The following is a 16,930-nucleotide window of genomic DNA, read 5'->3' on the forward strand; positions in this document are numbered from 1 at the left end:
TTCATTCAACGGGCCGGAGCGTGTCGGCGGAGCGGGGGTGCCAGCGGGGAGACCCCACGGGGTAGGGGGTCCTGCAGGGGGGACTCGGGTGGGTCTTTCCCCACCGCCTTCCCTCCCCGGGGCTGGGGAGAAGGCGCCTGCAGTTTTGCAGAGCTCGCAGCAGGGGCTGCTGCTGCCACATCGGGTGCGCACCAAACCTCGAGTGCCCCGGGCAGCGCGTCCCACGGCATCCCCACGCTGGGACAACGGGTGGGACGGGGGGGTGGCTGGGACACCCTGTTAAATATGGGGCAAAGCCACTTTTCCAAATCGGGGCTGGTTTCTCCCCAGCATGTTTAGAGTAGCACTTTGGGGCTAGGAAATATTGCAGCACGGGCATAGGAAACAATCAACCATGAAGCCACCTGGAAGCAGCTGATATAAAAATTAACTTAAAATCCACTAGTGAATGCAGAAAAACCCTCCAGAGGACTTTGAACCTATGGTTTGTTTGGAAACTCGTCGTTGGAATTGGGGGCAATTGCTTTTCTGTCCGGTGGCCAGCAGCCACGAACTGAAAACTGCACATCATGTGGATGCACCTACTAAGGTGGCCAACAGCATCCTGGCTTGTATCAGGAATAGTGTGGCCAGCAGGACCAGGGCAGGGATCATCCCCCTGTACTCAGCACTGGTGAGGCCGCGCCTCGAGTACTGTGTTCAGTTTGGGCCCCTCACTCCAAGAAGGGCATGGATGTGCTGCAGATCTCCAGAGTAGGGCAATGAAGCTGGTGAAGGGTCTGGAGCACAAGTCTGATGAGGAGCGGCTGAGGGAGCTGGGGGTGCTCAGCCTGGAGAAGAGGAGGCTGAGGGGAGACCTTATTGCTCTCCGCAACTGCCTGAAAGGAGGCTGTAGCCAGGTGGGGGTCGGTCTCTTCTCCCAAGTAACAAGCGATAGGACAAGAGGAAACGGCCTCAAGTTGCACCAGGGGAAGTTTAGGTTGGATATTAGGAAAAACTTCTTCACTGAAAGGGCTGTCAGGCACTGGCACAGGCTGCCCAGGGACGTGGTTGAGTCCCCATCCCTGGAGGTATTTAAAAGATGGGTGGATGTGGTGCTTAGGGACATGGTTTAGTGGTGGGCTGGGCAGTGCTGGGTTAACGGTTGGACTCGATGATCTTAAGGGTCTTTTCCAACCTGAATGATTCTATGATTCTGTGAAAGTTTCATCTTACAGAAATTGAAATGAAAGGTAAGTGACTGGAAGAAGGTCCCCTGCCTGCTCCCAGGTGAGGTACTCAGGGCACTTCAAGACATGCGAGAGACTCCTGTGACCCAGGAGCAACAGAGCAGCCCTTGGCAATCCTGTACACCTTATCCCAGCACCCTGTCCCCATCCAGGCACTATTTGCCAGCAGAGAGGTTGCCTCTTCCAATGACACACGGGGCAGCCACAGCAGTTAATGCTGATGAGGTCCTTTGAATGTTTTTAGCTTCCTGAACCACGTTTCCAAGCCTTCCTTCCCCTGCTGTCAGTGCACCTCTGCAGGCTCCAGCTCCGTGACTCCTGCTGCTGTCTGCAAACCATAGGAAGAGATGACGAGTCCACCTCAGCCAGCATTCTTGAGCCCTGCTATACCCAGTGCGGTAGGAGATGCTCCACTGAGTGGCCTTTCCCTGCCCGCGGGCTCATTTACAGATCCTGCTCTTCTGTTCAAAAGCTCTGCAGCCTCTGCCTGCTCCCCCTGACCCCAGCGGTGCACCAGCACCTCTGTGCCCTTTCCTTGCTGATGGCTGTTTAGAAAGGGTCACGTCAGAGCTGGTGTGACATGTCTCCATATGCCTGGTTGCTGGGCCTTGGCAAGAGCCAGGAAGGCAGGGAGCCTTGAGGCTCTTGTGCCACAACCACCTGCCATCGCTCAGCCTGCCTCTGTTACCCTGTCAGCTTGCCACTGTTTAGGAAATAACAAAATTGATCTTGATTGTTATTCAGCAGCCTGGTTTAAAAAAAAAAATAAAAGGGAAAATAAAAAAGAGCTTTGTTAGCTACGGCAGAGGAGGATTAAGCCAGGCTCTCTGGGAGAAGAGTGCTGACTGTTGTTGTGGAAGTTTCCCCACTGCCTTGTGTTGGTGTTAGCAGCGGTGCTCTGCGGGGAACCTCTCACTCTGAGCTTTGGTACCAGGGGCAGTTATTAGAAATAATGACTATTTGAAAGTACTGCAAGAGGGAAAACCCAGAGATGCCCTTGGCCCAAGTAACCAGACTGTGCGACCCGTGGAGATGGTGGCTGTACAGTGGTACCACATCTGTGCAGGGACATTCTTGTGGCACAGTGGGGCGCAGCAGTCAGGGGCCCTAGGTCTCCAAGTAGCCTGTGCAGCAGGTTTTGAGGTGGTGAGGGAGCATCCACAGCTGTACATGACCTCCACAGCTCTGGAAGAAGCTCCAGAAAAGCCTTCCTCAAGTTCAACAGCCATGAGGGCTGTGAAGAAGTGCTCCCCTCCTGAGCAATGTTACTCTCCTGAGCCCAGAAACCAGGCCTGTCTCTTACCTTATCCAGTTTTTCATGTGTGCCTTCTACTCGGCCTCTACCTCTAGCTATGTACTACTGAAACTGCAGCTGCTGCTGTTACCCCAAGCTCTGCTCTTAGAGCCAGGGCAGCAGAGCTGTAGATGTCCAGCTGCAAGGCATCAAACGCATCAGTGTAAGCTGCATCCAAATTGCTGGCCTTGTGCTGCAGAAAGTGATCTCATCCTTGGGGGACTCCTAGGAGAAAGGAGAAAACACCATCAAAAGAGTTGTGGATCCTGGGCTGGCAGGAGAACTCTGGATGTTTTAGCAGTTGATGGTAATTGCAGGACCTTTCTGCTACATTCTACGATCATGCCCTGTGGAAACGATCCCTGCACGCACCTGGCTGAGCTAGTGCATGGGATACCTCCGCATGGTTCCAAGCACTGAGTTTCTTTCCCACATTAAAATGGTGTATCAAAGCTGCTGGAGTGCGTTCACCTCAGAGCGTGTACCTCTCAGTATTTACAGTGAGGTCTCTTGCTTTCATGCCCACGCCACCACCTTTCCCCTGTGTAGAGGAGCCTGAAAACCAGCTGGTTTTCTTCTAACTCAGGCATCTGTAGCTTTATGCTTTGTGCTGCCAGAGCACAATCATTTACATAAGGATTTTTATTTTTTTTTTTTTTGTCCTGGAGCTTCTTGCAGACAGGATGGGTGCGAGGGACTTTGTCCTGCCAGGCAGCTATATAAAGCACTCAGTGATTCAGCATTTACTGCGCCCTACACGGATTCCTCTGTTATCATACCAACAGGAATGCAGGGCTAGAAGGGATCTCCTAGTCATCATCATATTCCCTAGCTATGACAAGCACTGAGTCATAAAGTCCCTCTTGTTAATTTATCACAGTCCGTCTTAAGAGTCATTGGGAATTTTCTTGGCAGGTTATTCCAGAACCTCACTCTGACAGAAGGAAACTTGTTTCTGATTTGCAGCCCACATTTTTTCATAGCCTATTTTTATCTACTTGTTCTCATGCCAATGCTGTCTTCTAGTTAGTAGCTGTTCTTCCTCCTCATTCTCTAACCTACTGTCTTCTTACATGCCAGTGAAGAATGTGGCCTTTTCTTCCCAGGATCCCTGGTCTACTCAGAGAAAAGACTGTCTAATTTCAGTTTGCTCTAGCTGCTCATACCTGCCCCTCTTTCAGTCTGCAGGGAGGCATTGAGGGAGAGCCCTGGTTTCATCGCTACCAGGTCATATTCTTCCCCTTGCAGCAATGGGAGGACGGCTGTATGCGCTGCTCCCTGCCTCCAGCTGCAGAGGAGGCTGTAAAGAGTTCGGCGAGATGCTAGAACAGGGTCGTGCTCACCTTTTGAAAAGCGCATGAGAAGAAATACTTGTTAGTAGTTAGGACATCAGAAAGGCAGGCCAGAAGTAGGCAAATTTCCTGTGGGTCAGCAGGAACTCGACATTTTCTCTACAAGTTTGCAATGGACATGGGGTTCCCAGCACCCATTGGGTGCTAGGTTTAACAGCAGTATCTTAATATACTCACAGAGTAGGGCCTGTCCATCCATGTTGCCTCCCAACACACCTCCTGCAAGTGCTGAGAGGTGCATCTGCACCTGGCAGGTGCAGAAACCCTGAAGACCTTTTGCTTCTTGGAGCTTCCCATGGCTTAGGAAATCCGTAAGGACCCGAGTTCCTTAGGAAGCCCCTGGTACCTCTCAAGGGGCCCATAGGAAGGGAAAATGAAGGCACGCCCTGCGCAGTGTCCTGATGACATTATCCGACACAGGAATAGCATGGGCATTTTGTTGGACAAGGTGACTATAACTAGCAGGGCACCCTTCTGGAGTTGCGTGCTGGTTTCCAGGCAATTACATCTCGTATCTAACCCAAATGACTTGGACGATATTTCAAACCAAAGAGAACTGCTGGAATAATATTAGCTGATGCAATCGCACCTTGAATTTACAGCAGTGCTAGGCAGAGCCATGAACAGTGGGATACTCTGTACATGATTACAGCAAATTCAAGCCCTTGTTTGAAAGCAGCTGGTCTTTGGTTGGTTATTTTTAACAATTTCCCCAATACAGGTGCTGGATAAAGACTTCCTTTCCTCTGACAGGTGAATCTTTCATTTGATGGTGGATTATGCTTTTGCAAATATCAGCTCATTTTCTCACAATTACAGCCTTTTTCATACCAGTAACAAAACCACATTTAGTGCTCTCCTGCTTCTGCAATCCATTCTTCACAACTCTCCAATGGCAAGGTCTTTCTCCTAGTTCTCCTAATACCTGATATCAGCGTGCTGCAGCCAATGGGGGAGGCAGGCTCTCCCGTTCCTGGAAGCCCGGCATTACTGCGTCCCTGCTGTGCCACAGTATGACAACTTTGGGCTAAATTCCACCCTCTGATAGAAAAAAGCTCTCAGCCCCCACTGCCTTCAGCAACAGCTGCTTGAGGGCATCTGAATTTAGCCTTTAAAGCAGACAAACCCAACAACAGAGTACCCAAGGATGATGCGGGGTCTAATTTACTCAAGAAGACTTGGGAGTCAAGAGCCTTCTCTCTTCTACTGACTGTTGTGCTCATCTCCAAGCGGAAAACCACAGTCTCTTCTCTGTCTCACTGGCATCTCTCATTCAAGTGAAGACAAGGCCACCTCCCTGAGATACATCACGGCTTCTTCAATATATGTTTGCAAAAAAAGGCTTCACCAGGAAGACCTGCGAGACAGGTCAACCCATCAAAGAACAGGAGAAAGAGAGCTGATGGTCCCAGCTGGGCCCTCATAACTTCTGCAGCCAGTCAGTCTTGGACCTCAGTGAGAATCCAAAACATACTCCAGAAAAAGTAAGTGAGAGGCCGAGGAAGGAGTTCAGGCAACAAACTGGGATACCAACAGTGGAGACCGATGTTTTCGCTGTCTGGTAATCAGTATTTGCTGTATGTGGATTGTTTGTTCACAACAGCTGGTTTTAGTGAATCGAATCATATTTCTGTGCGTGCTCTTGCATATATTTGTGTCCTTACACAAAGGGGAAACATCCCAGTTTCTCAGGATCACCCCACTGGTCTGGAATAATTGGAATTTGACAATCATAGATTAGAAAGAGCCAAGAACCCCGCTCACCATCAGCAATTCCAGCATCTGCTGAAGCAAGTACGAGATTTCTACCACTAAGTGGAGATTTTTCTAGATAATGACAGCATTAGAAACAACCCCACAAGCATGTGAGATACGTCTGGTAAAGCGCTTAAATAAAAAAATTCCTCTTGCAGCTTTCCCTTGGGAAAAATGAGTGCCCTGCTGCGCAATCAGACCCTGGGCTGCAAGAGGCCACAGTCCTACAAGGAGAGACAACGCCTCTATGCTGGACACAGCAGGGGCCTATTTATTTTGCAGAATTGGGCTATCCTCCCCCTGATCCAGACAGCATCAATCTTGCAGCAGCAGTGGGAGGTAAGGTAGGGTTTGCGCTGACCACCTACCTTCCGGTACAACTGGAAATCTAGGAACAATACTGTTTCAAAAATTATTCATCGGGTTTCAAGATTGGTGCCAAGCTCCGTGCCGCTAACAGCAGAGCAACCGAGATTTTTTTTTTGTCTCTCCTTTTACAGGATTATTATAAAATAATTTCCCTCCGTGACCAGTTTAGGCTGTTCTAATGCACAGTCATACATGAGACACCATTGACTTTTAAGGATCTTCCTACCCTTAGGGTGGCAGATGAAAGAACAGGTCACAGCTTTGTTCTGCCACAACATGCCTAGGAGTGTTGAGAGACGTGCTTTCATGACAGTGAAATTTCCGCTGTCTCATTGGTTTTTGCAAGTTTGCAACCTACCTGCAGAGTATAAAGGAAATGCTGGGCTGACCAAAACAGATAAAAGACCTTGATTTGTTCATGCCATTTGGGCAGCAGTAGCTGTCCCACTGATGGCTGTGTCCGTTGGAAAGAGCACAGTGACTTCCACCTGTAACATAAACCTTGTGGCATTTTTCAGCAACTCAGCAAGCATGCCCAAGCCCAAGATACCATTAATTCGTTTAATAAACCTGAATATCATCTTTGCAAAACAAAGTGATCAGTGTAAGAGAAGTCCACGACACTGTGCTGGGAAGGATGTTGCTTGGACTAATTCAGCTGCTCGAGCAGATTGCTCCTTTAACACTGCTTATGACTTAAGTCTCCAGTTTAATACCACTATTTTAATAACTCGGCAGTAGCCAATGGAATCAGTTAATTCAGCGGATGTTCAAGATAATGAGGAGTTTGTCCTGCAGCAAAAAGGTCTCCAACGAAGAGTAAAATGCTAGAGGCCCAGAGTATGCAGCAATTATCCGATTTTGATAATTGGTGAGAATGGAAAGGAGAAAAACAAAAATGAAAGTGAAATACTTTATGATTGCATTATCTAACAGTTAACATCCCTCTGCACAGGGATGGATAATATCCCCCACATATTAAGACTGGACAGCACGTCCCATAAAAATATCTTGGACTCACTTGCTTATCATTTTCTTAAAGCTTAAGCAGTATACCGAAATTTTCATGCTGAGTGTTCTGGAAAGTTAAAATGAAAGTGATTCAGGTAATTTTCCAGAACAAGGCTAACAAAAATGCATTTTCCCCATTTCAAGTATGTCTGTTAGTTTTTTGTCTGAGACACTTCATCTCCCTCACACCATACAAACTGGAACTCTAGCTTCTATGGGTCTTGACAAAACCCATCCAAACTGGACTTCAAAAAATCACAGGCCACACAGATCTGTGGAGGCTTCTTAGCATATAGTGGACAAAAAGCCATCCCCAAATCACCCCTGGAGACTCCCCCCTGGCTGAGTATGCTCCATCTCCTTGTGGCTGCTAGAGCACCCTGCACCTGGGCTGTCCACAGGTGGTGGCCAAGCCCACCCCACCTGCGAGTCGTTGCAGCTACCATTGCAGGAGGGTGCACTGAGCTGAGAGCAAAGCAGGGTTTCTCTCATAAAGGTGATGACCACCATACTGGCAATGAAGCAGCATGGCAGAAGAAGCAGTTGTGAGAGCCAGTCATGGGAGAAAAGCTGTAAATCTGGTTGAAAAACCTGCTGTGACTGGGGCTGGAATAGCTGGGGAAAGAGGTGGTGGAAGAGGAAAAGATGGTGTGACCGGGGCAGAGGAGGGATGATGGGGAGCTTTATTTTCTGAACCAACAAAGAATAGGAATGTGGATAGAGAAAAGGATTAAACCACCAAGGATTCAGGGTCTGGGAGCAGCTGTTGGGCAAAAAATAAGGCAAGGGAGTAGAGGAGAGAGCAGAGGTGAAAAAGGTGTGATGGCAGGACAAGCCAGGTGACTGGGAGGGGGACAGAGGTAGGGTAAGGGTGTGACTTGAGGTGGGATGCAATTAGTGAAGGCAGGAGGCGGGAGAGGAGAGATCCTGACTTGACAATGGTGGGGCAGGGAGCAGAGGAGATGGTGAAAGAGCTGTTTGTTTTCAAGGGTCTGGAAAAAACAGGGCTGGAGAGAACATGGATGGAAACAAGCAAAAAGCTCCTGGTGGCACACATTGCTCTCCACAGCTTGGAAGGGAACCCAGGTGTCCTGAGACTCTCATCTCATCTGCTGCCAGTATGTGGATTTGAAAGGCAAGCCTCTGATGTGGGCCAGCAGCACAGTGATCTGTTGCTACTGCCACCCTTACCTTGATTAGTGGGAGAGGGCACAGTCACCGGGGTTGCCCGTGCCAGTCCCTGGAAGATGTCCCTGTGGGGGACCTGTTACAAGGTTGTTGATGAACCTTGTGGATATGCATATCATGGTATCCTTGCTAGGTTGAGTTGGCTTTAAAAGAAATCAACCAGGATGCTAAAAAGCAGCACACTGTAATCTGTGCCAAAAAGGCTCTGAAATCAAGCATTCAGAAGTTAGGGAAGGCTGGAATGAAAACAATTTGTGCAAATTTAATTTGGCTTAATTTTGGCATGTATGACTTTGTGGAAAACTCTTTGTCCCAAAGCAGGATCAATTATTCCTAGACCATTCTTGACAAATGTTTCTCTAATCTTCTCTTGCAAGACAGACGTTAATGACATGATTGTGTACTTTTTCTTACTGGGATCCTGCCTCAATGCATAAAATATACCAGGACCATGCTGTGGAAGAGACTGGGAACACGGCTGGAGAAAGGACACGCTCATGGTTCAGCCTGTGGACTGCTGTCCTGGAGAACTGCATCTGCTTCAGAGTTCTTGGGTGCTCATTTAAATCAGACTTTTCCCAGGCAGTCATTGTGTTTTCTCCATTTTCTGGGTGCTCAGCTTGAAAATACTGCCTCTGATTTAATTGTCCCTGCTTGGCGCCGTGTTTTGATACAGTGTTAGGGCTTTAATTTTACGACCACCACGCAAACAGCCCAGCCCATGCTGTATTGGTTGCCATAGACTGGGAAATAAAACTGAAATTCTTATGCACCGTGCTCAGCAGTGGCTGTCATAAGTCACTCATCTCCCACTTCTCATCCACCCCTGCCCTGTGCACTCTGTCAGCCTCCATCTCCCTGCACCTTGCTTATTCTGCTGAATAAGGACCTCAGAGTCACGAATGATGATTCCCAGTTCCTGTATTTTGTTTGTGGACAATTCCTCTGTCTATTTTATTAAGTTCAGGTATCTCCATAACCACCTCATCCTCAGAGGTATATGCATTCAGTGTAATTAATTACACCAGTAATGTCTATAATTACCTCAAGGAAAAAAAATCAGTGAAATGCCTAAGAACTGACAGCATATAGGACACCATGAACTGCTGTAGCAGGTCACAGAATCATCACAGGATTGTGGAGGATGGAAGGGACCTCTGGAGATCATCTAGTCCAACCCCCCTTGCTCAAGGAGGGTCAGCTGGAGCCGGTTGTCCAGGACCGTGTCCAGTTGGCTGTTGAATATTTCCAGAGATGGAGACTCCATAACCTCTTTGGCCAATCTACTCCAGTCTTTGATCACCCCCGCAGTAAAAAAAGTGTTTTCTTGTGTTCAGGTGGAGTTTCATGTGTTTTAAATAGTGCCTACTCCTTCTTGTCCTGTCAGTGGTTACCAAGGAGAAGGGCCCATCTCCTTCTTCTTCATTCCATCCCACCAGGTATTTATACATATTGATGAGATCCCCCTGAGCCTTCTCTTCTCTCGGCTGAACAGCGCCAGCTCTGTGACTTCTCTCACACGAGAGATGCTCCAGTCCCTTAATCATCTTTGTGGCCGTTTGCTGCACTGACTCTGGTAAGTCCACGTCTGTCTTGTACTGGGGAGCCCAGAACAGGGCACAGGACTCCAGGTGTGGCCTCACCAGTGCTGAGTAGAGGGGAAAGATCACTTCCCTTGACCTGCTGACAACGCTTTTCCTAATGCAGCCCAGGATGTTGCTGGCCACCTTCGCTGCGAGGGCACACTGCTGGCTCATGGCCAGCTTGATGTCCACCAGAACCCCTCAGGTCCTTCTCTGCAGAGCCCTCAGCATGTACTGGTGCATGGGGTTATTCCTCCCCAGGTGCAGGAATTTGCATTTCCCTTTGTTGAACTTCATGAGATTCCTCTCTGCCCAATTCCCCAGCCTGTCCAGGTTGCTCCAGATGGCAGCACACTGTCTGGTGTATCAGCTCCTCCCAGCTTTGTATAATCAGTAAATTTGCCAAAGGTGTACTCTGCCTCATCATCCAGATCATTAATGAAGATGTTAAACAGGACAAGTCCTAGTAACAGGATATCCCACTAGTGACTGGCCTCTAGCTGGACTTTGTGCCACTGCCCACGATGCTCTGGGTCCGGCCATTTGGCCATTTTTTGATCCACCTCACTGTCCACTTATCTAACCCATATTTTGTCAGCTTGTCTATGGGGATGTTATGGGAGACAGTGTCAAAAGCCTTACTAAAGTCAAGGCAAAAGACATCCGCTGCTCTCCTCTCATTCACCAAGCCAGTCATCTCGCTGTGGAAGGCTGTCAGGTTGGTTAAGCCTGATTCCCCCTTTGTAAACCCATGCTGACTAGACCCAACCACCTTCTTGTTCTTCATGTGTCTGGAAATGGTTTCCATGATTTCTTGTTCCATCGCCTTTTCGGAGATTGAGGTGAGACCGACTGGACTGTAGTTTCCCAGATCCTCCTTCTTGCCCTTCTTCAAGATAGGAATGACATTTGCTTTCTTCTAGGTCTCAGGAACCTTTCCTGATTGCCATGATCTTTCAAAGAGTGGCTTTGCAACGACATTAGCCAGCTCCTTCAGCATTTTTGGGGCCCCTGCTCAGGGCCCTGGGATTGCTGAAGGACACTCTTACCAGTAAGGATTCCTCCTGGGTCACCTACCTCTGCTTCCACCTTTTGTACATTTCCTTTTTATGTCAGAGTTTAGTCAGGACCTCCTTGTTCATCCATGCGTGCCTCCTGCCACCTTTGCTTGATTTTCTTCTTGACAGGATGAACACTCTTGAGCTTGGAGGATACGATCCTTGAATATCAAACAGCTCAGCCCCTGGTTTCTAGGTCCAATATCTTGTTCCTGATGGTGGTCAGGGCGAGATATTTCAGAGTGTTTTATAAGCCTTTCCATACTTGGCAGGTGGCTACGTATCCATCTCTATAGAGACAGAGAGCAATTTGAATTCAAACAGCATGCTTCGTATGAAAAAAAAAAGGGGGGTTAGTACTACCTACTTCAGTGGTCAGTATTATCCAGGTATTTGCCCATCAGTGATACACTGCACCAGTGACTTTCAGAGTCCAGTTAGAAATATAACTATCTTCCTGTCACCTAGTGGGAGGCTTCTTATCCCTGGGCCCCCTCACTAGGCAGGTATTTCTGGGGTCCTTCCATAGGTGTGGAGAAAAGAGAGGCTCCTCTAGGTGAAGTTTAAGAGCAACCCCACTTGAGAACTTGAATCATCTCCTGGAGAAGTCTCTCACCTTCCAGTGACTAGAAAAAAACTCCTACTTTAAGAACCCGGCATATGCAATAACTGTTTAATTTAAAAATACTTCCTTCTACTGCTTTTGAAAGTGCCACCTTTCCCGTTAATTGCATTGTCCCTTTGCTCCCGCGCTATGAGGCAAAGAGAATATAACTTTGAACTCAGAATGGCATCATCAGCTTGATATGGCTTAAATCCAGTCCAATTAAAAATAAATAAATGTAGCACTTCCCTTAAGTCAGATGTCCTGAAATGACTCCTTTATAAAAAGCCGTTGTTAATCCTACCAGGCTTTTTCTGCTTGTAGGCTCTTTTCTCAGGGGTCTTTTGGAGTGACTGCTGCTCCAGTCACGCTAACCTTGTTTGAGCTCACCCATTTCCTTTCTGCGTCCTTGCATGCCTACTCATTGTTGCCTGTTGAGTTCAGCTTTGCTCTTGCTGCTGGCTTGCAGCCTCTCGTAGGGTCAGAGACGAGTGCTCATCCAAGTCTTGCAGAACAGCATGTTAGCGATAGCGGCTGGGCGAGATCATGAGATAAGCTTTGCTGACCATTAGCAAAACAATGGACTGTACGCTCAGTGCTGTTAAATACACAAAATAAACAGGGAGGAAAAAAATAATAGGTTGCTTGTAACAATCACGGTCACAAAATGTTCTGGAGGAAATGAGATTCTGGAAAAGATTTTTTTTTTTTTTAAGGAATGCAATTGTTTCCATTGATTTCTAGGGCTTTTTGGTGCTTTCATGCTACTGGTTTCTTGTCTCCAGCCAGTTAGATCTTGCTGCCTGATCCTGAATCCTGCCTTATAGAAAGGCTTTTGAATTACATCTAATAGGCTGAAGCAAAAGCAACATGGCTTGTTAGTCTGATCAAATTAGGAGGTGTGCTCTGTTGTGCAGAGTGTAAAAGATTTTGCCATGTCAAGCAGTCAACAGGGAATTAGGGGAAATAGGCATTTTTAATGGGAAACACCCAGGACTCGTGTTTTAAAGGCACAGCTGTGAATCTTTTCTGTTCCGATTCCTGTGCCTGTTTTTAAGCTTTGTGTTTGCAGGCCCTCTAGCCTGTCCACATATTTGCTAAATTGTTATATTTGATAACTCAGTTTCAATGCCACATTTTCCCAGATGTTTTAGAGATTTGGGAGAGAGCTCTCCTTTTAAAAACAGCTGTCTCTCCATCTCAGGGAACGACAGCTGTCAACACCAGATGTACAATGCAAGATGCTGCAACAATTAGTAACCATTTGCAAGCCAAAGATGAGGGAAGTAGCCTGCGATGGTGATTAGTGAGCAGCCAGGGATAGGGATCATTAAATCAATTAGAGTGCTTGGCAAAAACCCAATGAACAAAATGAAAATCCTGTAACATTTTTGGCCACTTCATAATTAACTGTGCCTTTTCTCCCAGGTTCTGAGGAGAATCACCGCCTTTAATTCTGGGCTGCAAACTAAAGACCCCCATTTCATAGGTAAGACATACGACAGTGCAAGTGCACTACTGTGGCTGACGTATGTAGAAAGACCAAGGTTTCATAGCTCTATTCAACCATTTTGCTATACGTTGCATATTGCAGAGCAATCATTCCTCTCTGCAGACAGGAGTGTATTATACCCCCCCCCCCCCACCCTCCCCAGTTTGCCTTGTGGATATCAAGAATGGCTCTAACCCACCAAGCACTATTGTCCCCTTTCTCCCCCAGGGAGCTGGCTGTCCTGGGGAGACCTGTACCCATGCAGTTATTTTCAGTCAGGGTAAAAGCAGCTGCAGCAGCAAGAGCTGGATGAGCATTTCGTTGCAGCTAAGGATGGTAATTTCGGTCTGAGGGGAGCTCTTGCGGCGAGGACAGCATCCCAGGCAGGCTCCACCAGGCGTGTCGTTGCTTTCTTTGCTTCTTTGATGAGGCAGACATCTATTCCCAACGGCCCTTTCTCCTTCTGTTGGCACCTTGCACTGCATGCAATGCTTTCTTTCAGAAAACTATTTCAACAGGAACTAGCGAATCCTCTTCCTGTATTTGTGAGAAGGCACAGTAAACCTCATCATCCTGGTGCAACATCCCCCAGCTGTCTGAAGGAAGAAGTGGAGAAAAATCTTCTCTGCTGGCTGTTGTGCTTGGCTCCCTGTACAACTTCTAGGTCACTGTGACAGCTTGGAAACCCAGCCTGGGTCTTCTCCCCTGCCCACGCCTCTCCCATATGTCTACCAAGACCCAGCTAAAGAGCAGTGCTAAGGCTTCCTAGCCCTACAAGATATTCTTGAATGCACTGAAGGCCTCAGGGATCAGGCTGGCTTTAACTCTGCTTATTTAGAAAGTCTCCTCAACGGCCAGTTTGGAAGTCAATTGGGGAGGCAGGGAAATAGTGAGCATGGGACATTTATGGGCCCATCCACCAAAACTGCAGTACGAGAGCCCCAGTAAACTCTGGGGAACGGGGTCGTTTTAATTTCCTGCCGTAAGAATGACCCTTCTGCTCCTTGGTATGCCTTTTTCAGGAACAGACCGACCTGCTGACAGCACGGGAAAATACAAATAGAAAGCAAATGGCCATCAGTCTTGGGCTGCTTGACTGAATCTAATGTGAGGGAGATGATACACACAGAAGAGCCCAATAATTTTCGAGATTTGAACCCTTTCAAACTCCTGAGGAAATGGGCATAATTTTTGCTTTCCAGAAAACAAATGTCTGGAGGACTTGTCAGAGGCTCATTAGACTGACGGAGCTTCTCTGGCTCTGGACACTGGTTTTCCAGGGTTATTTATGAAGAAGGTGTGGTCAGACAAATGCTGGAGCAAGGGAGACTGTCCAACTGAACAAGACGTTCTCCCGGCACAGCGGGAAACCTGATGCCTCTTTCAAGAGCCAGTGGATAAGACCAACCTTAAACCTGTGCAGCACATCAGCGGGGAGGACTTCCACAGCAGGACGCATTTGCCTGCTTAGTGAGTCACTGATGTTTTCCGTGTGTCGCAATGTTGCCATGAACCTGTATTCGGCGTCTCTGCTTGTTTGACTGCGCTGCAAAATTGGGAAACAGAAGATGTCCATAGCTCCTGTTACATTAAACTGTTTGGACCACTTGGCTCTATTGGCTTTGGCGAACTTACCTGGAGTCTTGCAAGGCCTAGGTGCACCCACGCACATCCAGATCAGCAAAACATCAGCTGTTCTCTGAAGCAATTGTGAGTGATGACATGTTTTGTGACAGGAAATCATTGCAAAATGCCGGGTTCTCAGGATTAAAAACTTCTGTCCTGCTTAGAAAAATAAATGCAACTGGTACATTCTAAAGATAGATTTCTTTGGATTTTGTTCTGGGACAAAAATCAAAACCACTTTTCAGGATTTATTGTCCAATCATTAACGCCCGAGCAGTCAGTAAATTTGTTACTCTTACAATCTCTGATTTTCCACTGGAAAAAAAAAGAAAAGTTAAAGTTCAACCATAACCATTGCGTTTGCCCATGCCAATCAAACAAGAGACAAGCCATTACAATATCTCACTCAATTGTTCCATGGATAATTCCCTTGGCAATATTAAGGAATTAGATGCAAGACTGGTTGATCCATTAATATCGTTTTGATTCACTAGCGTAACAAAGTTCAAAACAGCCTTGACGGATTGCAACCTTATCAGGCTAGCGGAGGCAGCCCTCTCACCGCGGGTTCTGGTGGAATAACCCAGGAAGAGCTGCAAGGTAAGCAAACAGAAAATCTTCCTGCTGATCTCCTGAAAACGAAGCAAAGGAGAAAGGAAAAGCGGGAGTTCCCTGTGCAGGAACATGTCTACTGGTGCATGGTGGAGCAGACCTATTCAGCGTCTGATTAAGATGACTGGATTTGAAGTTTATGGTGATACATGAAATGCAAATAGACAAATGAAAATCTCTAAACAAACAAAAAAGCCTCCCCTCCCCTTCTACTGAGCTCCTTAAAGCTTTGTTCTACCCCGGAATAGTACCAATTTTCCAATTCACTGCCACCTTATGGCATTTCAGAGAGAGAACACTTCGGTAATTTCTATCGGATGCTTTGTATTTTCAGGCAGCCTCCCTGGGAACTTGGATGTTACAGAAACACAGCAGCTGTAAAACTGCCCCTTGCACCCAGATCTGGAAGAATATTAATGCCTGAGACACTGGATTATTCTTGCTTGTGAAAACTGATCATTAAAAAGTCAATTCTATTTATATTGGCAGATTCTAAAGGGAGGTCATTTCATCAGCCAAGGGGCCAAAAATAAATATGAACTTTGCAATGTTGTCAGAAGAGAATCTTTCAGTCTAAAAAAGCAACTAGCTCACTCATGATTCTCCCAGACGATTTTAATTGTCAGTCCATTTTTGAAATCGAGGATGAAAGCTTAACAGATGCCCTTATCGTGTGTTTAGGGTTTTTCTGAGAGCAGTCTTAGCTAAAGAAAGAATCTATGAAAAGACTAACAGAAATTCGAGACACTTTATAGCTTCCCATCCCTTCAAATAAATAATAATCCTCCTTTAAGCACACTTGCGTGGTTTCCTGGTAGATGGGAAGACACTACGACATGAACGGACAGGCTTTGGAGAGTTGGTTGGTTAATTATTACTTGGAAGTGTGGGCAGGATTGCCTAATAGGAAATAGAGCAGCTGGCATTTCTGTAGTGTGCATTCCCCCAGTGGATGGATGGGCTTGGCATTCACAAAAGCGAGATTAGCAGTAACCGAGAGTTTTGGGTTTGATATGGATTGTTTTGGTACTGAAGAGGAAACGGGGTGATTTTAGGGAAGGGCTATACCATATACAGGAGGACAAGCATAAAGCCGTTTTCCTGAGGTAGCCTTGTTCTCTGTAAGGGAATGAAGTTGGTTTCCCATTTGTATTATCAGGTTGCAGACTCGCCACAAAGCTTTAAGGGACGTTTTTCAAACGGACACTGTCAGTGTGTATTATGCATTGGTCCGATTTTTATTGACTCCTATTATGAGTACCAACCAACGCTAAAGCAAAGAGCTCACCCTCCCCTACCTGCTATTTTTCAGACAGCCAACTTTTTCAACTAACAAGGCTTGACTGTCTCTCTGAAGTCTGTTCTCCTGTTTGCGTAGTCTTTGGAAAGAACTTTGTCAGAAAATACGAAAATGCGATTTGCGTTGGCATTTTGGTGCTTAAGGCCAAAAAAATCATTTCAGGCTCATGACTGGAATGTCTGGTGCTGCATTTCAGGTAGGGGAGAGCTGGACACTGCCTAGTTGCATATTTACTTTTTCTTTTTATGTAAGAGTGCTCTTCAGGGAACGAATCCAATCTGTAGCCCTAACTTTTGACAAACAGTCATGGCTGGGGTCAACAGCTCTACCAGAACAGGAGAGAAAATGTCATTTTCATGGTTGGCAGCTTACTGAGACCGTGCCTCAGCAACGTTCAACACAGTGGTGTCTCGGAGCGGGGCTGGAATGATGAGTACGGTAGGGCGGTTTGGGGTGG

The 16,930-nt window shown here is 47.0% G+C and overlaps 1 long non-coding RNA gene and 1 pseudogene across 1 annotated transcript; both read left to right on the top strand.

Annotated features, from left to right (window-relative positions):
- Window positions 1-448: 448 nt before the first annotated feature.
- On the top strand, window positions 449-1,115 carry LOC148055613 (uncharacterized; annotated as a pseudogene).
- Window positions 1,116-4,255: 3,140 nt separating this feature from the next.
- LOC148055614 (uncharacterized) lies at window positions 4,256-15,811 on the top strand. Its single transcript, XR_015704831.1, has 4 exons — window positions 4,256-5,359; window positions 12,872-12,932; window positions 13,958-15,161; window positions 15,508-15,811. It is a non-coding gene; the product is annotated as an uncharacterized LOC148055614 (long non-coding RNA).
- Window positions 15,812-16,930: the final 1,119 nt, after the last annotated feature.

Source organism: Nipponia nippon, unplaced genomic scaffold, assembly GCF_047370975.1.
Source record: "Nipponia nippon isolate SJK-2023a ecotype South Korea unplaced genomic scaffold, ASM4737097v1 scaffold_2, whole genome shotgun sequence".
NCBI lineage: Eukaryota > Metazoa > Chordata > Aves > Pelecaniformes > Threskiornithidae > Nipponia > Nipponia nippon.